Source organism: Lithobates pipiens, unplaced genomic scaffold (genome assembly GCF_037356315.1).
Source record: "Lithobates pipiens isolate NorthernLeopardFrog02 unplaced genomic scaffold, aLitPip1_a1.2 Scaffold_18, whole genome shotgun sequence".
Taxonomy (NCBI): Eukaryota; Metazoa; Chordata; class Amphibia; order Anura; family Ranidae; genus Lithobates; species Lithobates pipiens.
Window position 1 is genome coordinate 157,552,293 of NW_027507758.1, and position 24,169 is coordinate 157,576,461.

Genomic DNA, 24,169 nt, shown 5'->3' on the forward strand with positions numbered 1-24,169 from the left:
TTTTATTTCTGTGTGATTTTTTCCTCACTACTGAAGGAATTGAAACTGTTGTCAGAACAGGAAGTTAGAGAGATTTACCTAACAGAGCCTCTAAAGCTCTATTCCTTCCACACTCTATACAAAATTCAAAAATATGTTTTGGTTGACTCTTTAAAGAGGAACTTCACCCCTTCCATTATAATATCAAGTATTATTAAAAATATTCTCACTGTCCCAGCAAATTCAGCGTTGACTTGCTGTGACCCTGGTCCCACTCCACCATCTTCCTTTCCTACGTCATTAGAAGCTAGCTTTCTCTTCCTGGTTCCAGCTTACAGCCGGCCCCCAATGATGAGCCCCAGGTCACTCTCCAGCAACTGTGTGCCTCTTCTCCTGCAGTCTCTCAGGATATTTGACAAAGATATCTCAAGCGGTTGCAGGAGCAGAACATGTTATTTCCACCTCTGCAAGAATGGAGGCAGGGGAAAAGGCTAGAATAAAAAAACAAAGAAAAAAATGGCTTTTGGTGGGGGTGGTCTTCAGAGAAGAAAAGTCTATTTTGGTAATAAAGGGATCCTTTTAAACACACCTGTCCAGCCCCCATGTCCTTTAAAATAGGTCTATGCCCTGGGTTGGGACAGACTTCCTGATCACATACCTTCCAACTTTTTGAGATGGGAATGAGGGACACCTATCCGCAAAAGTATGCACGCATAGGACACACTCCTGGTCATGCCCCCTTAAAGGAGAATTGTACAAAAAAACAACAAGATAGGTTAAACCCACAAGTGCTTTTTTTTTACCACTAATATTCCTTTATATTGGCTTTTGAAATCTACAAAAGCAGCAATTTAGAAATCAGATGAAAGGTTTAGTGCCGGAAAACACGTTTTGATAGATAAAAAGTGCAATTTATATACATCTATATAGATCAGACCAAAATGAAGGACAAATGAGGAGGAATGAGGGACCAGGACATTGCTCCAAATCAGGGACAGTCCCTCGAAAGCAGGGACATTTGGGAGCTATGTGATCATCTGACCCCTGTAATTAGCTGTCACAGTGGTCACATGATCGGGAGTCCATCTAGGCTGTTCCTGATCATGACTGGGGACAGAGAGCTAGCAGCCTAATAGCACAGGAACCTCAGTTGTTCATGAATACATATGAGTGATGTGTGGGTGTAAAAGCGGCAAGAGAAAAAGATTCATGACTGCTAAAAGGTGATTCTTGACTGATTGCACATGGGATAATACACATGATTGACTGTTTTATTAAAGAAATAAGTGTATATGATAAGAAAATTGGTACTGGGTTAATATAGTCATATGTTATATAATCTAAAATTAACTTCTAGCTGAGATACACTTGGTGCTTCTAATTGTATCAAGCACTCTATCCTTTTCATTTAGCAACAAGCCAGATAGATCTAAAGGATACATCTTATGCTCATGCTGCTATCTAATCAAAGGATTTAAAGTGTGTTATTGTAGAAATATTACATCATCCATGTAAGATTCAACCTGAAAGAGTTTATTTGTTGTTGAAATAAAGAACAGTTTTAAGTTCATAGAGGCAGAAAATGATCCTTTATTATGATTATATGCCAAAAAATCAGCTCTTTAGGGCACTGGTATGGTTTGCAAAATATCATATATCTTATTGAAAAAGATTGGGGGTCATTAACTATAGCGCTGTTATCGCGAATTAGCGCTAATCAAGCTAATTACTGCTAAAATGGTATTCACTATAGCGCTAGTAAAAAAAAAATACTCCCAAAATAGAATTTACTATAGTTCCCTGAAACCAAATAGCGCCCAGACCCTTACTCTGCTAAAACCTGGAGTATTGCACATGGAAATAATGTTTAGAGCATGATATAATTGCCCTAAATTGGAGGGCAACCCTAACAAAAAATTGCATTAATATTGTTTAAAAAAAAAATTTAAATTGAAAAAAAATTGTTTTTCAATTACCAGAAACACCTGTTGCTAGGCAGTCTTCCAAATCTGCCTCTTCCTACTCCGCGGTGATCTTCAGTCTTCTCTCCTCCTTGCATTGTCTTCTGGGGAATGGGGCACGATGTTTTCTGGGAAATGTGTGTGTCCCAGAACACAGCGCGCCCCATTCTCAAAGCGTTGTGCATGCGCAGTAGGAAACGGGCAGCGAAGCCACAAGGCTCCACTGCCTGTTTCCCTTAGTGAGGATGGCAGTGCTGGGGCACGATACGAGGGACGTATCTGCCTCAGGGGGGCTGACATCGTGACCGCCCTGGACAGATAAGTGTCCTTATTAAAAGTCAGCAGCTACAGTGTTTGTAGCTGCTGACTTTTAAAAAAAAAAAGTTTTTTTCCGCTGGAACACCCCTTTAATGGTACTGAAATGTGTGGTATATTGTTTCATGATAATCTGCTTTTAAACTGTGTGAAAAAATGATTTCTACACTAAGATATCTTTACATGTCTGAAAAGAGATAACTAGTTGTACAACTACAGTAGGTGCCAGCAAAACTGAGCATGTTCAGACCTGCAAACAGCTCTCATTTTAGCTCCCATGCTTTTTTCCAAGGCACTATAGTAAATATCTAAATTAGCATTGGGCTAAAATGCGTTTTTGAGAATGAAAATCGGCGCTATTATAGTCCAATGCAAGTTTCAGCCATTGATTCTAATGGTACAATGTAACTTCCCCAAATAACTTAACGACCACCCACTGTATATATACGTCGGCATTTTAACCACTTTCAGACCGGACCAATTTGCTGGTCAAAGACCAGACCACTTTTTGCGATTCGGCACTGCGTCGCTTTAACTGACAATTGCGCGGTCGTGCAACGTGGCTCCCAAACAAAATTGACGTCCTTTTTTTCCCACAAATAGAGCTTTCTTTTGGTGGTATTTGATCACCCCTGCGGTTTTTATTTTTTGCGCTATAAACAAAAATAGAGCGACAATTTTGAAAAAAACTCATTATTTTTTACTTTTTGTTATAATAAATATCCCCCAAAAATATATAAAAAAACATTTTTTTCCCTCAATTTAGGCCGATACGTATTCTTCTACATATTTTTGGTAAAAAAAATCGCAATAAGCGATTATTGATTGGTTTGCGCAAAAGCTATAGCGTTTACAAAATAGGGATAGTTTTATAGCATTTTTATTAATAATTTTTTATTATTTTTTTTTTTACTAGTAATGGCGGCGATCTGCGATTTTTATTGTGACTGCGACATTGTCGGGGACCCATCGGACATTTTTGACACATTTTTGGGACCATTGTCATTTATACAGTAATCACTGCTATATAAATGCAGTGATTCCTGTGTAAATGACACTGGCAGTGAAAGGGTTAACCTGTGGGTGGCAGTGTAGGGGTTAAGTGTTCCTAGGGGTGTGTTACTAACTGTGGGGGGGTTGGGCTTTCATTTAGTGTACACTGATCTCTGCTCCAATCACATGGAGCAGAGATCAGCGTCACTAGTTGCTAGGCAGAATGAGAAAATGTTGTTTATACAGCATTTCCTCCATTCCGCCGCTCCGTGAGACGATCGCGGGGATGCCCGCGGCGATCGAGTCCACGGGTCCCGCGACCGGACTCACGGAGGTCCCGACCAGCGCGGGAGCGCACCGCCGGCGGCGCGCTCCCGATGGCACGGCGGCAACGAATATTGGACGTACATGTACGCCAATATGCCTGCCCGTGCCATGCTGTCGACGTACATCGTCGTGCGCTGGTCGGGAAGTGGTTAAAGATGGATATCTCGGTAACAGCAGCAGCTGCTGCCACAACCGAGGTATCCATCTTTTCAGTGGGCAGTTCTGTTTACGATAATGGTGGTCTCTGTGGCAGATTCACCGCGAGATCACCGTTATCAACGGTGGGAGAGGGGCACCCTCCCGCCCCCTCCCACGCCCTCCGCTGCTTACCAGCCAGCGTTAGCGGCAAAGGTGATCGGGTCCTTCTGTGGTACGATTACGGGGGGAAGATGGCCCCCACCTGTCTCCATACCATAACAGGGTGGAAACGTCATCAAAACGTCACTTCCACCCACACATCTTAAAGGGCCATTTTTTTGTTGTCATTTTTTCAAATGACAAATTATTATTTTTTTTTTTATTGCATTTAAGTCCATATATGAGATCTGAAGACCTATTAAAGCCAGATCTCATATTAAAGAGGTCTTGTCATGCTTTTTTTTTATATTACAAAAAATAAAATAAAGTAAAATAAATAAGATAATTTTTTTTTTTTAAAGCGCCCCGTCCCGACAAGCTCATGCGCAGAAGCGAACTCATACTTGAGCAGCACCCGCATATGAAAACGGTGTTCAAACCACACATGTGAGGTATCGCCTCAATTGGTAGAGCAAGAGCAATAATTCTAGCCATAGACCTCCTCTGTAACTCAAAACATGCAACCTGTATAATTTTTTAAATGTCACCTATGGAGATTTTTAAGGGTAAAAGTTTGACGCCATTCCACGAACGGGTGCAATTTTGAAGCGTGGCATGTTGTGTATCAATTTACTCAGCATTACATTTTCTTTCGCAATTTAGAAAAAAATGGGCTAACCTTACTGTTGTCTTATTTTTTAATTTAAAAAAGTGTTTTTTTTTCCAAAAATGTGTGCTTGTAAGCCCTTGTACACACGGTCGGAGAATCTGTCGGAAAGAGTCTTATCGGACCGTGTCATCAGATAATCCGACTGTGTGTGGTATGCATCGGACTGATTCCGTCCGAATATCCGTCCGACCCAATTTTCCAACATGTTGGGAATATTTCCCGACCAACTGGGCCGGATGGACCTAATCTGATCATGTGTAGAGCATTTTCATCGGACCAAGTGCCACGCATGCTCAGATCAAATTCCTACATCAAAGCTATTGGCTACTAGCCTGAATGTAGTCCCATCGTAACGAAATTACGTCATCACGTTCTGAAAGATCGGATTTTTCGCCAACTTGGCCCGACCGTGTGTATGCAACAGCTTCGGACACAATCCATTGGACTAAATCCGACGGGCAAAATCCGACGGATTTGGTTGGCAAAATCTCCGACCATGTGTACGTGGGCTAAGACTGCTGCACAAATATGGTGTGACAAAAAGTATTGCATTGACCACCATTTTATTCTCTAGAGTGTTAGAAAAAAACATATAATGTTTGGGGGTTCTAAGAAATTTTCTAGCAAAAAAAATAGTTTTTAACTTGTTAACGACGAGCCTGAAAAACAGGCTTGGTCCTTAAGTGGTTAATGTTAAGATTAAATGTATCTTTCTCTGAAATAAATGTTCCTTGCAACAATATTGCTGTTTCCATTTTGTTTTTTCTCATATATTTTGTTTTTAAGAATGCTAGAATGTGGAATGTTTTGATGTTTTGGTAAAATATATTTTTCACTGTTACTCTCCATCTCACAAAAATCTTTACCCAAACTCACACAGGTGTCTTTACAAACCATAAACAATACCATTGCTGATGCAAATTTAAAATGGGTCACAATTTTGTGTGTTTTTTATTATTTCCAATAAGCATAATTTGAGGCAAAAAAAAAAAATGTGATGTGTGTACCAACATCAGAAATCAAAATGTAATTCCCAAAAATCAGAGGGTAACATCACTATTCTACACTCCCCCACCAAATATCACAGAATAAATCAAGAAGAATGACTCTTGAGTAATGTAATTCCACCACCTATATGTCCATAGAAATGCAGTATATATGTATTTATGTATAGGAGGTTTCCACATGTGGTGGCTCTGTGGCTTAGAGGTTAGAACTTCTGCTTAGCATCTCTGCGGGTCTGGGTTTAAATCAAAGCTGTATCCTGGCCTAGGCTGACAAGGCCCAGGCCTAGGGCAGCACTTTGCAGGGAGGCAGCACGGAAAAAGAGTCCCCGCCAGTCTTATGGGGCATACTGGGCTGAGAGGCAAATTCGTCTAGCGGCCACACTGCTTCCACTATGCGGACGGACAGCAGTCCACAACTGTGTGGGGGGTTTGTAATTTTGACTGTCCTATCCTCCTGGACCACAAACCTTCCTCACTGTGCTATGTTTTCTGCTGCACCATTGGCAAGGTTATATCTTCTTAGTCCTCTCCATAAAATTATTAGAAATGTGTGCTTAAAGTAGAACTATAGGCAACACTTTTTCTTTCATTTTGGATAGAGTAAGGGAGGGTTATAGCCCCTGTCAGTTTATTTTTTTCACCATCCCTGTCCCATTGCAGAGATTTCCCTTCACTTACTGCCCCATAGCCAAACAGGAATTGAGAGGAAATCTATGTAAATTAAGGGAATCCATTGCCCCCCTCCCCAGGACCTCAGAACTAGTGTCCCCACGTGTAAATTTCAGGGCAGGTCTTAAACTGCAAGGGGTGTGGCCTTGACAGGAAGGGGTGGGTCATATTTAAATTAGGGGTTCACAAGTTTAGTTAGGCCTAGGGCAGCACAAAACCTAAATACATGACTGGTTCATGTAGACAAGTTGTGTCATCTCCCTATTGCCCTGTACACACGGTCGGAAATTCCGATGGAAAAAGTCCAATCTGATCATGTTGATCATCCGAGCATGTGTACAAGCCCGTCAGACAAAAGTCCAAAGTTCAAACATGCAAGCTCGGAAGCAAGGAAGAGCCAGAAGCGCTCGGTCTTGTAAACTAGTGTTCGTAATGAAGAATTAACATACGTGACATGCCAATAATGAAATCTCGAAAAGCAGCGCACATTCTCTTCTTCTTTAATGGAATAATAATGAAGCTGCTTTGCTGGTGATACTGATGGAGTTATTGTAAACAAATTTTCAAAGGCTTTTTTTTTCTAGTGTTATGAACAATTTTATTAGGCTTTTTAAAAAAAAAATTTGGGCAAGTTACCACAACACCATTATCCCGTAGTTTTTAAGATCAACGATACAACTATGTTGGTGTCCCTTGTTAATTTTACATTGTATTTTTTTAAATGTAACTGCCTACTCCTAAACTGTCATTTGAAGTAAAACACATAGCTAAGTATTATTCCCCACATTTTTTTTTTACTGTGCATTAAAAAAAGAAAACAAATAAAATGAGACATGCTATCTTCCAAGAGAACCTAACCAAAAAGTGCATTCTATGCATCCAAAAATATAGAAAATATAAAAAAAATCAAGTCATTATTATTCAACCCAAAAATATAATCCACTCATATCTATGCAACTTCACCCATGTTCACATAGCTCTGAATTGAAATTTCAAATTGCAGGCCAAATCGGAGCCTATTGACGGCAATGGAACTGTCTGAATTGGTGCAAAGCCGCACCGATTTCCAAAAGTAGTTCCTGCACTACTTTGGGCGACTTCAGGGGGCGATTTCTTACCTCCCAACTTTTTGAGATGGGTATAAGGGACACCTATTAGCAAAAGTATGTAGGCATAGGACACACCCCCTAAAACACCTCCTTGAAGGAGAATTATTCAAAATAAAATATTAGTTAAACCCCAAAGTGCTTTTTTTTACCAATATTAATTTAGATTGGCTTTGTAAATTTACAAACAAAGCAATTTAGAAATTAGATTAAAGGTTTAATGCTGGGAAATCCTTTCTGAAAGATAAAAAGTGCGTTTTATATAAAACTATATAGATCAGAACAAATTGAGGGACAAATTAGGGACCCAGGGACTTTGTTCCAAATCAGGGACAGTTGACACCTATGCGATTTCACTAGACATCTATGCAGGAAAGTGCATTGATGTCTCTGAAATCGCTCAAAAAGTCAGGATGAGGCCCCTTGCACACGTGTGCAACTTTTCCTGTGACTTTGAACATCAGAGTCACATGACAAGTCATACCCCATGATTTTCAATGAGTACCATTCATATCTGTGCGACTTCAAGTCACACCGACTTCAAAATAGTCCCTGTACTACTTTGGTCCGACTTTGATCCAAATTGAGGTCCATAGACCTCAAGTTTATTCAGGTATTCCCTGAAATCATGGCAAAATCCCTGATGCAAATTTGCAGGAAAATTGCATGACTTTTCCTGCGACCATAGACCTCAAGATTGCACAGGCATTGCTTAAAGTTGCATCAAGGTCGCACAAGTGTGAAAGGGGCCTAAGTCACTGTGCTGAGTACTATTATACCTAGAATATAAAGTAGTCCCATCAAACACTAGTAAATGCGTGTTCTCAATATAATTGTGCTTAAATGGCTGAAAATCACACAGATGGTATAACTTACTGAAAGTTTGCATTGTACTCAGCAGCATATGTTGAAAAGAGACGAACGCCTATTAGACAATGCCACATTAGCATGAGTATGGTTGTTACTATAATACAGTGTTTCTCAACTCCGGTCCTCAAGGCACCCTAACAGGTCACGTTTTCAGGATTTCCCTCAGATGAAATGGCTGTGGTAATTACTAAGGCAGTGAAACCGATCAAATCACCTGTGCAAAATAATGGAGAGCCTCAAAACATTATCTGTTGGGTGCCTTGAGGACTGGAGTTGAGAAACACTAATATTAATGCCTGAAATGCAAAACATTATTGTATAGAATCAAACATTATTACATTTTTTTGAGTTTGAATCCCACTGACGGTATCACCTCCTGAAAACGTGCATTACACTCAGCAGCATAATTAGCCAACGCACATCAGTTTGGTTTATTCCATATTTTAACTCTTCAAATGCATGCAATGGTATGTACTTATTCAATAATATTATGGTGGGAAATTCCAAAAATCAAGGAAAAAACATTGTAGGGTCCCCCCCCCCATACATACCAGGCCCTACAGGTCTGGTATGGACTTTAAGAGGAATCCCACACCACATTTAAAAAAAAAATACATGGGGCACCCCAAAATCCATACCAGACCCTTATCCGAACATGCAGCCTGGAGGTCAGGATAGGGGGGTGAGCGAGCACTCTCCCCTACTGAACCATACCAGGCCATATGCCCTCAACATGGGGAAGGTGCTTTGGGGTCCCCCAAAGCACATTGTACCAATGTTGATGGAGACAAGAGCCTCTTCCCAACAACCCTGGCTGGTGGTTGTCGGTCTGCGGGCAGGGGGCTTATCAGAATCTGGAAGCCCCCTTTACCAAGGGGCCCCCCAGATCCTTCTGCCTCCATGTGAATGGGTATGGGCTACATCGTACCCCTACCCGTTCACCAAAAAAAGTAGTGAAATGTAAAAAAAACAATAGCCAATTTTTGACAAGTCCTTTATTGTAAAATAGCTCCAAGCTGTCTTCCTCCCTGAGACATCTTCTTCTGCCGCTGTCTCTTCCACTGCCATCTTCTCCTCAAGACATCTTCTCCCAGAGCCGTCTCTCCTGCCACCACCATCTTCTCCACCATCTGTGTTCTTCCTCACCGCCAGTTACCCACTAATAAAAAAAAGCTGCTCTTCTTCTGTGACGGTCTTCCTCCGCTGTGTTGTCACTTGCTGTGTGGCGTCTCTTACGTAGGCATGGGGCCGACTCTCTGGGTGACATCATCGGATGGCCACAGAAAAAGAGTGGCTTTTTTTTATTAGAGAAGAAGGTGGCATGAGAGACGGCTCTGGGAGAAGAAACATCAAACACTAGTAAATTTATTTTCTATGTATGATTGTGCTAAGCCCAATAGGCTAGTGGTCATCGCTTCTACCTTGAAAAACTCAGGCTTTAACCACTTCGCACCCAGGCCAATTCTGACATTTCTCTCCTACATGTAAAATTCCTAATTTTTTTGCTAGAAAATTACATAGAACCCCCAAACAGTATATATGTTTTTTTAGCAAAGACCCTAGAGAATACAATGGCGGTCATTGCAACTTTTTATCTCGCACGGTATTTGCGCAGCAATTTTTCGAACGCGTTTTTTTCAGAAAAAAAACTGTTTCATGCTTAAAAAAAAAACAGTAAAGTTAGCCCAATTTTTTTTGCATAATGTGAAAGAGGAGGATACGCCGAGTAAATAGATACCCAACATGTCACGCTTCAAAATTGCACGCGCTCGTGGAATGGCGCCAAACTTTGGTATTTAAAAATCCCCATAGGCGACGCTTTAATTTTTTTTACTGGTTACATATTTTGGGTTACAGAGAAGGTCTAGGGCTACGATTATTGCTCTCGCTCTAATGTTTGTGGCGATACCTCACATGTGTGGTTTGAACAGCGTTTTCATATGTGGGCGGGACTTACGTATGCGTTCGCTTCTGTGTGCGAGCTCACGGGGACAGGGGCGCTTAAATTTTTTTTTTTTTTATTGTTAATTTTATTTTTATTTTTTTATTTTTACACTTAAAAAAAAAAAAAATAGGTCCGATCGTGCCATATTCCTATTACAAGGGATGTTTACATTCCTTGTAATAGGAATAAAAGTCATCAATTTTTTTTTTTTATTGTTAATTTTATTTTTATTTTTTTAGTTTTACACTTAAAAAAAAAATAAAACCTGATGGCGTCACGTCATAACATCGCGCCCGGCCTCCGAACGTTCATAGAGACTCCGGGGACAATCTAGTCCGTCGGAAATTTCTATGATTACTTGCTGGGGCCGGCGGATCCTGTGACGACTCACCGATGGAAACGGTGAGTCGGTAGAAGCACCGAAGGGCGACGGGAGGGGATCAAGCAGTGGAACAGCCGCTATGATCATTCTTATGGTGTAGGGAATCGCCGGCTGAAAACGGCAATATCTGAATGATGTCTGTGGCCTCAGGCATCATTTAGATATAACCACCGAAACCCCATGACGTCAATAGACGTAGTGTGGGAACCAAGTGGTTAAAGGACTCGTGGGTTCAAATCCCACAGAGAGATACTAAAAGATTACATTGGTGAAAAAAAGGCGAATGACTATTAGCCAATGCTGGGTATTCTGAAAATAGGCAAATGCCAAGTATCTAATGCACTTTAATTTGGCTGATTCTATAACTCTTCAAATGCATGCAATGGGATGCAAGTATTCAATAATATTATGGTGTGGAATTCCAAACACCAAACACTAGCTAACGGGCAGTTTACATTTCTTTGTTTATTTTAATTCACTTGTGCACTGAAAAAATAAACACAGCTGGTGGATGGTAGGTTGGCTGGGATTTTAACTCATACCGTGAGTGCTGTAGAGACATTTGAGCAGACCACCAAGCCATTGTGCTAAGTACTCTAAGACCTGCTTAATAGTGTAGTATGATTAAAGAATCAAATTGAGAGGGGCGTGGCTTGGCGCATGGAGGAGACGGCTGCCTGAGACCTCGGCTCCCGCTCCACCATACCGAACGGCGCACAGCACGGCTGACTGCATCCTCGCTTTCTTCCCTCATGAGCAGGAAAGGGACCGGAGACACCCCCTGATCCTCGGGGGATCTCAAATCCAAGGAAATCGGCGGCTATTTCCCCACGAAGGGACCCGTAGGCCGGACCACGCCGGCCTCCAAGATGGCGGCGACCCGCTCGGCGGCAGCACAGGCGGCCCTCACCGCCTCTCAGGTACCTTCTCCGCTCCCGGAGCCCTCTCCCCCCTCACCGCAATCCCCCGGTTCGGGCACCCGGAGCCCCTGCTACCCTGCATGTCCCGGAAGCCCACCGCCCCAGCCACACTCTCAACCAGTGACTTGGGACATGGAAAGCTACCTCAAGGCCCTCCCCACTAAAGGGGACATTGAGGCCTATATCAGCAGGCTTGAGCGCTCCTATAAACGTGAGATCACAGACCTACGCCATGATATAGGACAGCGCTTTGATGATATTGAAGCGACGGTGGAGGAATCTGTAACCAGAATTATTGAACATGATCACATCCTTCAGGAACACACTAATCAGATCCAACAACTGTTTTAGGGTCTCGATGACCAGGAGAACAGAAGTCGACGCAATAATATTCGTATCCGTGGGGTGCCTGAATCAGTTGAAAACAAGGATCTTGCCAAAGCAGCCATCTTGATGTTTAATCAGTTATTGAACAAGCCTAAGGAAGAGCACCTGGAAATTGACAGAATTCACAGATCCCTGGGCCCCCGCAATCCCAACCCTGCTTATCCTAGGGACGTTTATCTGTCGCATTCATTTCTTTCATGCCAAGTCTGACATTATGCAGGCCGCCCGGAATCAGGACTCCATCCTTTTTAACGGATCCCCCGTCATGCTTCTGACAGACCTCTCCAGGCAGACCCTTCTCATGCGGAAAGCTCTGAAGCCGCTCACGGATGCACTTCACTCCAAGCAAATCAAATATCGCTGGGGCTTCCCTTTCCACCTGTTTGCATCCAATGAGGGTAAATCGGCCACGTTTCGCACCCTGGGTGATCTTCCTAACTTCCTCGGAGTGTTTGAACTGCCACAGATTCGGATTCCGGATTGGCCCTTGGAGGCGGCTACTCCCGGGTTCCCTAAAACGCCTCGATGGGAGAAGCAATCTAGGAAGAAGAGATCTAGATCCCGCACCTCTAAGTCCCCACCTGGCTGATTTTTCTTTTCTTTTTATACTTTTGTATTTTTTCCTTGCCACCTGCTGGCTTCCAGGCTTGACTCTCTGTTATGCATTGTTCCTTTTTCCCCCTCTGGGTGGTTTTTGACTTGGCCATCCGGCTTTGATGATGACTTTCAGCCTGGGAAGCTCTCCGTTTTTCTACAAGACTGTCCGCTGACATTTCTTATTTTTGTCACTCTGTTTTTGTTCTGACCCTTACCTGGGCCTTTTTGTACACCATTCATATTATGGTTGGTCGCAGGCCCCGGACAGTGGCTTGGACTGTATTTTTGCTACTATGTTACTGACTTTACACTGTTGTATTACTGTTTTATTGCTCCGCACGTGCTGTGCTGTGCGCTTTAGATAAGCACTTTATCTTTATTATTGTCTGTTTTGTTATGTTGGGGCGGAGCCCCTGAGTTTTGCCCTTCCACGTTCCCCACGTTAGGGTGTGCAGAGTCTTTACTGCCTCTGTTTTTTGTTATTTTTTAGGAAACCTGTGTAGTGTTCACCTCCCTTTTCCCCCCTGAACACTAGTGGGTGGGGTTTGACTGCTCCCTACCCGTCCTACCTGAGGGCACCGTATCCTGACCCACCCACTCGGGTTCTTTTGAGCCCTCCTGGAGCTATTCAGCTTGACGCCCTCTCCCCCCCTGACCCTACGATCCACTTGCCGACCTTCTGTTTCCTCAGCTGGAGACTACCTCCTCTAGCTCCCATGACAGGAACCCTGACGCACCCCCCACGTCCCCCCCGCTTGGTGTGCCCTCCCTAGGTATTAAGATCTCTTCCCTTAACTGTAGGGGGTTTAATACTCCGGAGAAACGTAGACAGCTCCTGCATCACTTTCGCAAAGCCAAAACGCACATTTTACTATTGCAGGAAACCCATTTCAGGACAGACAAGCTCCCTACTATCTCCGTCAAGCGATACCCATGTTGGTTTCATAGCACCAACCCGGACGCCAAGACACGGGGGACCTCTGTGGCCTTCCATGCCTCTTTTAACCCGACCATTCTCGACCAGGAGATAGACCCTAACGGTAGATATGTATTTTTGAAGCTGCAGATTCAACAAACAGTTTTAACCATTGTTAATGTTTATTTCCCAAACCAGAACCAGCACCGATTCCTCTCCTCCGTGGCATCCCGCCTACGTGCTTTTGGCACTCATAACTTGATCCTGGGTGGTGATCTGAACGTACCATTAGTACCGAGACCGGATCCACCGGTAAGTCAAACGTACCTCCTTCCTCACTGACTAGTATACGCTCCATTTTGAACGACCTCTCCTTAGTGGATCCCTGGCGGGTACTTTACCCCTCTGCGCGTGACTATACCTACTACTCCCCTGCACACAACTCCTACAGCCGACTCGACTACATACTGATCTCCCAAACTTTGCTGGACTGTGATCCTACCTGTGAAATCGGACTGAGAATTTGGTCTGATCACGCCCCGGTGCATTTGTCGCTGGGGAGACCCCCACACAACTGCGCCCACAAATCATAGCGACTTAACGATAACCTCCTGCGTGACTCCGTCTGCAGCGCAGCGATCACTGCGGCAATCACAGAGTTTAACCTGGTCCATGCTGACGACAACACCTCTAGCCTGACCAAATGGGAGACGCTTAAATGTGTCCTCCGGGGCATTCTAATTCAAAATGGCTCCAGACTGAAAAAGGCCCGTACTGCTGAAATTTCCAGGCTATTCGCACTGATCTCTACCCTTGAGGATTCCCACAAGCGTTTTCCCGATCCTAGGATACTAGTAGAACTTTCTAACGCACGTAGGGATCTCCAACGGATTTTTACCGAACGCTCTGTGATTGCCTGCGCTAAGGGCAGGCATATTCACTACGCCCACGCGAACAAATGTGGGAGACATCTTGCTCGCACAATCCACCCCCAACAACGCAGACAGCATATTTCCCACTTAGTGTCCTCTACTCAGGTTAAACGCACTAAAAACTCGGAGATTGTTTCTGATTTCCGGGATTTTTACTCTTCCTTATATAACCTTCCGGTAGCGCAGGCACCCTCCCCCTCTTCGCATTTAGACCTCTTACAATATATACAGGACACCTCTTTACCGCAACTTCCCCCAGACGCCGTGTCAGACCTGGAACGCCCGTTGACCACCTCAGACTTTTTGACTGCCATTAAGGGGCTTAAGCAGGGCAAGAGTCTGGGTCCCGATGGCTACACGCCTTTATTTTTCAAGCAGTATGCCCACCAATTGGCCCCATTGATGGCACGGGCATTTGAGGAGGTTGGCGACGACCATCCGCTTTCTACCGAACTCCTGCAAGTTCAAATAGTGGTGATCCCTAAACCTGGGAAAGATCCTACACTCTGCAGTAATTACCGCCCAATCTCCTTATTGAATGTTGATCTGAAACTTTATGCCAAAATTCTTGCCACGCGCCTAGCCCCCCTCCTTCCCTCTCTGATCCATGGGGACCAAGTGGGGTTTGTCCCTGGCCGCGAGGCCAGAGACAACACCACGAAAACGCTACATTTGATCTCCTATGCCAAGGCACACAATATCCCCACCTGCCTCTTGGCCTGCGATGCCGAGAAGGCATTCGGCAGGGTGAGCTGGCAGTTCCTTCGGGCATCCCTGCAACAAATAGGCTTAGGCCCCAATTTACTTTCCAAGATTATGGCTCTCTACTCTCGCCCAACTGCTCGGGTCTCAGCTAACGGGGACTCATCCACACCATTCCGAATTAGTAATGGTACTAGGCAGGGCTGCCCCCTTTCGCCCTTGCTGTTCGCAATCACAGTGGAGCACCTGGCACAAGCTATACGCAACAATGCCTCTATTTACGGTATTCCCATCCCCTCGGCTCCCCGCAAGCTGTCACTCTATGCTGATGACTTACTTTTGTATGTCACAAACCCCCACACTAGCCTACCGCATATTCTCGCGGAATTGGACCGCTTCGGTAGCTATAGTAATTTTAAACTTAACATAGCAAAAACTGAAGACCTGAACATTTCCCTGCCGGAGCGGGACCTGGCGGCCCTGAAAAGGAACTATCCGTTCCGGTGGCAGTCACGCTCTATTAAATATCTCGGGACTGAAATCCCGAGAGATCTGCAAGACATTTACTCCTTGAACTATAGCCCCTTGTTGACCAACATTAAACGTTCCCTTGATTCCTGGTATAATTTGAAGCTCACTTGGTGGGGGAGGATGAACGTCATTAAAATGGACATACTGCCCAAGGTTTTGTATCTGTTCCAAACCCTCCCCATACTCCTCCCCCGGGCGTTCTTCCTCTCACTCCGATCTGAGATAATCAAATTTGTATGTCTACGCCACCCACCTCGACTGAAACATAGGGTCCTCTGTGCCCCTAAGCTCCGCGGGGGGACTGGCCTGCCTGACTTTCAACTGTATCACACGGCATCCCTACTATCCAGACTGTTGGAGTGGTTCCCTAGACCCCTAACTAAACTTTCAGTGACTATTGAACAGGATATGACCCCTAGGGACCTTAGGGCCCTCCTATGGGGACATCATGCTATGTTCCGCTCGCTTCGTGGGGTCTCCCCTCTGACGATCGCGGTTCTGACCAAATGGTATACCATCTCCAGTACAACAGGCCTGTCCACGGATCCTGGCCCTCTTTCCTCCTTTTTTGACAACCCACTTCTTCCCACTCTCCTTTCGGCTACCCACGTTGGGGCATACCGCAGGGAGGACTGGCCCACGGCTGCTCAATTTGTCCACCCTTCCACTGGTCGATTAAGAGACCTAGCAACCTCGTCACTTTTGCCGGGCTTGGATTGGCTCTCTGAGCGATCCGTCAACCAATTTTGCAATTCGCTCTTCCTATCCGGTAATACTCATAGACCGCTTACCCTATTTGAGGAACTTTGCACTCTTCCCCCCACACCGAAGCACACGCTATCTCTTCTTTACAAAGAAATCCAATCTCTTACTTACACCTCACTTCCTACTTATACGGACAAGTGGTCCGCTGACGTTGAGACCGAAATTACCCCATCGCAGTGGCATACCTCCTTTATCCTTACCCACCAATCCTCTAGGTCAGGGTTTACTCAAGAAAAGAATTACAAATTACTGTCACGATGGTACAGAGTTCCAGTCTCGGTACGCAGGATGTTCCCCGGTTCAACGGATGTGTGCTGGCGGTGCCATGGTGCGACAGGTACATTCCTTCATGTTTGGTGGGATTGTTCTATTGTTCGCCCTTTCTGGGAAAAGGTCTTTGAAACTTATAATGCTATGTATCAAGTTACCATTTCCCCCTCGCCCTTGGTTGCTTTATTGTCCATTATACCGGGCTCCATTAAAAAGCACAAAGCTTGCCTACTTAGATTTCTCCTCTCTGCTGCCCGCCATAACATCACCCTTTCTTGGAAGACGGACCGGGTCCCGTCGGTGGTTAGATGGGTAGAAATTCTTAACGATATGATGGTCATGGAGGAGCTGCAGGCGAAGGCGGATGACAGATACGACAAGTTCACTATTTTGTGGTCTATCTGGCGCCATCACTCTGCCTCATCGGGCTTCCTTAGTGGTCTCCGATAGGACAATGTCCCGTCCCATATTTCCAGGTGTTGAGCATTAAGCCATCGTCCCGGGTCCGCCCTGGAGGCTGAAATATTAACCAATGTGATTTCTGTTTCGGGGTTCCTGTCTCCCTCTCTCCCTCTCCCTTGCCATCCCTTGTCCCTTCCCCCTCCTTCTTCCACCCCTCCACCCCTCTTCCCCCTCTTCCCCACCTACTGATTCCTTTCCTTATTTCCATTTCAACGGGTATTAATCAGCTTTGTTATTCTCGCAGTTTTTTATGCTTTTACATCTGTACCCCACTGTTTGTGTATTTTCGGAAACGTACTGCCATTTTGTACTCCTTATTTGCACTGATTTTGTGATAATAAAAAAATATGTTCAACCTTAAAGAATCAAATTGAAAGACAGCTTTCCTCTAAATGGGGCTTTAAATAGGGCAGATAGCTAATGAAATGTAAAGCGAGTGTAAACAGTGTATATCTTTTAATAAGAATTTTGAAAATAGTGAGCACATACATAATATAAATAACATGTTTCAATGATACTCTGGAAATTGATAAACAATACAGTGCAAATGTACAAACAAAAACCACAAAAGATCTGTTGAGCTAGAAGTGACTATAACAGAAGTACCCAACGTGTTTCAAGATTTGCAAAGGTTGCTTTCTCTTCATCAGGGGTATATGCGACTTATCGCAGAACGTAAAAACGTTTGAAAATAAAAAAACAAAAATACATTACATATTGATAAGTGTGCAGTGGATAAACAGGCATGTCATCACATCTTATCTTATATATCATTGTTTGGAGACTGACCGTACAAACTGTATAACTGTTTGAGTTATCTTGTATCCAGATTAATTAAAATATGCTGTGGCTGTTGGCTCAAAAGGTCCTCGGCTTAATGAGATGGATCGACACATCATCCGAATTGCGGCAAATCTCAAAAGCAGGAAGGGAAATTGTCCCTCACAAAGGACACCCTGGTATGGCCCTCCGAGATATAACCCTCGCTCTGATGCCATAAGAAAAAAGGAAAGAAGAATGATTATCCAACTAATATACAAACTAAGAGGAACAAAAACCTCAAAAATGTCAGACAGCTGTATGTGTCCCATATGGATCCTATCTCAATACTTGTTTTTATATGTAAACAGGCATACCCCACTTTTAAGTACACATTGGGGTTTATTTACTAAAGATGGAAAGTGCAAAATCAGGCTCCCTTCTGCATAGAAACCAATAACCTTCTAATCACAGCTTGTTCAATTATGCTTTGGTAATAAAACCTGGAAGATCATTGGTTTCTATGCAGAAGTGAGCCTGATTTTGCACTTTCAGGCTTTAGTAAAAAAGTGGGGTATGCTTGTATGTATAATAAACATTCATATTTATAATGGTGGGAGGAGAGATAAAGAGGAAAACACTCTCAAAAGGGAACCCACCACATGAGGAGATGAACTACAAATCATACATTAACCCATTAGCCCTATATGTATAGAGCATTGGAGTGCGACCAAAAAGGTATATATGTATATACATAGAAGCTGATGGAAAAATAAATAAACATATTTTATCTACCTTACCAGGGCGGGAAGCCAGAGTATGGGCGGAGAGAGAGATGACCAGGATCAAGGGCCTGATGATGATCTGTTCATAACCATTAAACCATCCGATAAGGGCGGAAATATAGTGGTTATGGACAATACCCTATATGTGGATGTGTGCAAAAAAATCTTAAATAATAAGAACCCATGCATTCAAAATCCCTCTACACTGCAGCTGATCCGTGTTGCTGTCTGGGTGGTTTGAGCCAGGATCTGCCTTACTCTGTCCACACACACACACACACACACACATCAGGTAAATACACTGTTAGCATTTTTTTTCTTGTTTTCGCTTTCGTTTTTTGGACTTTAGAAGGCTTTGCATGTGTATTATACTTGTGCACTTCTTTCTAGTCAGCCACTAGGCTTATTTAGTTCCATTCAACTCCAATTCAATTCAACTGTGTTCTGATTTCCTTCCTTTCTTCTGTTTTTTGGCATCAGATTGCAGGCTGACTGGCTGACCTTTGTTTGGTCCTTTCAAGCCCCCTGGTGTATTTTGCTGTCTGGGCAGCATTGGCAGGCCCTTGATCCTGGTCATCTCTCTCTCTGCCCATACTCTGGCTCCCCCCCCCCCCCCCGGATAGGTAGATAAACATATTTTATTTATTTTTCCATCCGCTTCTATGTATATACATATATACCTTTTTGGTCGCACTCCAATGCTCTATACATATAGGGCTAATGGGTTAATGTATTATTTGTAGATCATCTCCTCACGTGGTGGGTTCCGTTTGAGAGTGTTTTCCTCTCTCTCACTCCTGCCACCATTATAAATGTGAATGTTTATTATACATATACAAACTAGTATTGAGATAGGATCCATATGGGATCCATACAGCTGTCTGACATTTTTGAGGTTTTTGTTCCTCTTAGTTTGTATATTAGTTTGATAATCATCCTTCTTTCCTTTTTTTTATAGGATCAGAGAGAGGGTTATATCTCAGAGAGCCATACCGGGGTGTCCTTTATGAGGGACCAATCCCCTTCCTGCTTTTGAGATTTGCCACAATTCGGATGATGTGTCGATCCATCTCATTAAGCTGAAACAGCCACAGCATATTTTAATTAATCTGGATACAAGATAACTCAAACAGTTATACAGTTTGTACGGTCAGTCTCCTAACAATGATATACAAGATACAATGTGATGACTTGCCTGTTTACCTTTAAGCTGTATTTCTACTGCACACTTATCAATATGTAATGTATTTTTGTTTATTTATTTTCAGATGTTTTTACGTTCTGCGATAAATCACATATACCCCTGATGAAGAGAAAGCCACCTTTGCAAATCTTGAAACGCGTTGGGTACTTCTGTAGTACTCACTTCTAGCTCAACAGATCTTTTGTGTTTTTTGTCTGTACATTTGCACTATACTGTTTATTTATCAATTTCCAGAGTATTATTGAAACATGTTCTTTATATTATGTATGTGCTCACTATTTTAAAAATTCTTATTAAAAGATATATACTTTTTACACTCACTTTACATTTCATTAGCTATCTGCCCTATTTAAAGTCCCATTTAGAGATAATCTGTCTTTCAATTTGGTAATCTAGGGATGTGGGGTAGTTTATCATATTTCCTGTGACAAGTAGCACTTCTTTAAAAAAAAATGTATGATTAAAGAATGAACATAAATCATTTCTAAATTTAAAAAAAACATGAAAAAAAAAACATACAACAAATAGGTAACCTAAATGTTCAATACATGTAACTTTACAGGACGGGAGAAATTACTATGTAATAATCATTCATAACTGCATTTGTTAGCAAAAGAAAAAACAACTAGGAATACTAATTGCAATATACATCAATAGCTGCACACGAGGTAGAGCACATCTCACATAATAATGTTTTTCACATATATGGATCATGATTGCAGTGCAGTGCTATATAATAACTAAGTAGAAATTGGCATTTGCATATCCGCAGAATCGCTAAGTAGTGCTTATTTCCGAATTTACTAAAGTATGTTTGCCGGTAATAGTACTCTGTCTCATTCGCATGTTCCCCTGTGCAAATCTTAATTGCCTAAAATGGGCGCTATTATATGTATTAGTGCACAGTACTTTCCGGCGCTATAGTAAATGACCCCCATTGTTTCTTTATATGAAAAACAAACACATATAGCTATATAGAAGGAATGTTACTATTCTGGTAGATTGTAGGATTAATAGACATTCTCCTGGTATGTGTGCTGCAGTGTATGGCTGCAATGGGTCATATAAGGCTTAAAGAGACACTATCAGCTTGTCCATGCAGGGAAAAGTGATTGTGTCTCTGAAAAAGGTCTGACCCCCTTAAACTCATCCTACTTGTGATATTCCAGCATTTCTTTTTACACTGCAACTTACATTATAATGAGCTGTGTCACCACCCCTGAGAAGCAATGAGGTCATTCTCCTGGTCATTTGACAGTGCTCTGACCTAGCAATTGGCTGCTATTGGGTTGGCTGTAGAGAAGGAAGAAGCACTGGGGGTGCGCTGATAAGCTGAGTACAAGGTGGTTGATGGGCAGTGGGCTTTGCAGAGACACTGTCACATTGCCCTGTATGGGAAAGGTGACAGCATCTCCTTAGATTTATTAAAACTTGCAATGAGAGAAAGATGTAAGCTGCTATTGCAGACTTTCTACTGAATGCTAGCTGCCAGAATGATGTTCTGATCCACTGATGTTAAAACCCAGCTCTGGGCAACTAAAAAATGATCCTGTGCAATGGGGCTGTGCCTGCACTGCAAGAATTAATTGCTCGTTTTAGTCTAGAGTAAAGAAGAAAAAAAAGATTTACTTATCCAATCCTTTGCTTCTTCCTGCAGCAAAACCGGTCTCTGCAGCTTCTTATACCCCACAAACCAGTAGTCTAGGATCCTGACATGTATCAATATCTTGAACCCCTGCTCTGTATTAAAAAGGAAGACAGATGAGGCCATTCAGTAAGTTGTTTCCGACACATTACTGGTGATGTAGATGCTGTTGGAAGCTGTGCATCAAATTCAACAGGTCTGTGACACTTTAGTTAGACATACCGACAAGTGCCAAATTAAGGTAGTTATTAATAGGAAATATTGCATTATCTGTCAGTATTGCTGCTACTGATTCAATTAGGTACAGTATACCTCCATATTGGATCTAAGAAAAGTGGAGTATGGTAACACCTCCTTCACATTGTGTTGATGTGTTCTTCTCAGGTTGTACAGTAATTAATAATGCACTATAACAAATAACATTATATAACTAAAATATGATGTTATATGTAAAATATGGAATAATAGAGAACAATAAGAAAAATAATAATACATGCAGTTATTTTTGTCTACAGAGTACTGTCAATTATATGTTTTTCTTTTTTTACTTGTAAGTAGGGATGGCCGAACGGTTCGCCCGGCGGTCGTTTCGCGGCAAATTTTGGCTGTTCGCCGTCTGCCCGATCGGCAGACTATTGCCGCCGTTCGCCCGGCGGACTTCCGTGTTTACTGTGTAAAAGAACTTTGACCTTTAAAGACAACTCCATCATGGGGTACAGGACAGCCAATTGAGACATTACAGCACATGGACACTTGGACATTCCCCCTAACTTATAAATAGACCCGATCCGGAGGCCATTTTACATTCTTTCTTCTGTCACTATAGGGAGAGGTTGCTGTGTGGAGCAGGGAGAGACTGCAGTGACCCAAATCGCTAGCTATTTGGTCCACAAAAGTTCTTTTCAGGACTGGTATAGGTGTTAGGTGTAGTTCAGGATATAGGTTTGAGGCACTGCTGTGCTACTGATTTTTGCAGCAGCCTGTCTTTTGTCAGTGTAGAGAGAGGGACAGGACGCTGTGTGCTGCAGGGACAGTCAGTTTAATCATTAGCTGTTACTATTAGGTCCACAAAAGTGCTATTCAAGTTATTGTTCCAGCAGCCTCTGTTTTGTCAGTTTAAATAGGGACAGGCAGGAAGCTGTGTGTGAGGCAGTGAGGGACAGTCAGTTTAATCAGTAGCTGTTACTATTAGGTCCACAAAGGTTCTTTTCAGGACTGGTATGGTAATAGGCTTGTACACGTATAATATTCTTTCTTCCATATATAGAAAGAATATTATACTTGACTGCTGCCCTTCTATTGCAGTAGTCCTTTATCAGTATAGGGACAGAGGTACAGTCTGCTAATCATTCACAACCTACTTGTTCCACAAAGGTCCTTATAAGGACTGGTAAGGTATAGGGTACTACAGTACATAGGGTTGAGTGAGGTACAGTCTGCTATTCCGTAAGGACTGGTATAGGTCCACAATACATAAGGTTGAGGTGCACTACTGCTGACTGCTGCCCTTCTGCTGCAGTAGTCCTTTATCAGTATAGGGACTGAGGTACAGTCTGCTAATCATTCACAACCTACTTGTTCCACAAAGGTCCTTATAAAGGCCTGGTAAGGTATAGGGTACTACAGTACATAGGGTTGGGTGAGGTACAGACTGCTATTCCTTAAGGACTGGTATAGGTCCACAATACATAGGGTTGAGGTGCACTACTACTGACTGCTGCCCTTCTGTTGCAGTAGTCCTTTATCAGTATAGAGACTGAGGTACAGTCTGCTAATCATTCACAACCTACTTGTTCCACAAAGGTCCTTATAAGGACTGGTAAGGTATAGGGTACTACAGTACATAGGGTTGGGTGAGGTACAGTCTGCTATTCCTTAAGGACTGGTATAGGTCCACAATACATAGGGTTGAGGTGCACTACTGCTGACGGCTGCCCTTCTGCTGCAGTAGTCCTTTATCAGTATAGGGACTGAGGTACAGTCTGCTAATCATTCACAAACTACTTGTTTCACAAAGGTCCTTATAAGGACTGGTAAGGTATAGGGTAATACAGTACATAGGGTTAAGGGAGGTACAGTCTGCTATTCCTTAAGGACTGGTATAGGTCCACAATACATAGGGTTGAGGTGCACTACTGCTGACTGCTGCCCTTCTGCTGCAGTAGTCCTTTATCAGTATAGGGACTGAGGTACAGTCTGCTAATCATTCACAACCTACTTGTTCCACAAATGTCCTTATAAGGACTGGTAAGGTATAGGGTACTACAGTACATAGGGTTGAGTGAGGTACAATCTGCTATTCCGTAAGGACTGGTATAGGTCCACAATACATAGGGTTGAGGTGCACTACTGCTGACTGCTGCCCTTCTGCTGCAGTAGTCCTTTATGAGTATAGGGACTGAGGTACAGTCTGCTAATCATTCACAACCTACTTGTTCCACAAAGGTCCTTATAAGGACAGGTAAGGTATAGGGTACTACAGTACATAGGGTTGGGTGAGGTACAGTCTGCTATTCCTTAAGAACTGGTATAGGTCCAAAATACACAGGGTTGAGGTGCACTACTGCTGACTGCTGCCCTTCTGCTGCAGTAGTCCTTTATCAGTATAGGGACTGAGGTACAGTCTGCTAATCATTCCCAACCTACTTGTTCCACAAAGGTCCTTATAAGGACAGGTAAGGTATAGGGTACTACAGTACATAGGGTTGAGTGAGGTACAGTCTTCTATTCCGTAAGGACTGGTATAGGTCCACAATACATAGGGTTGAGGTGC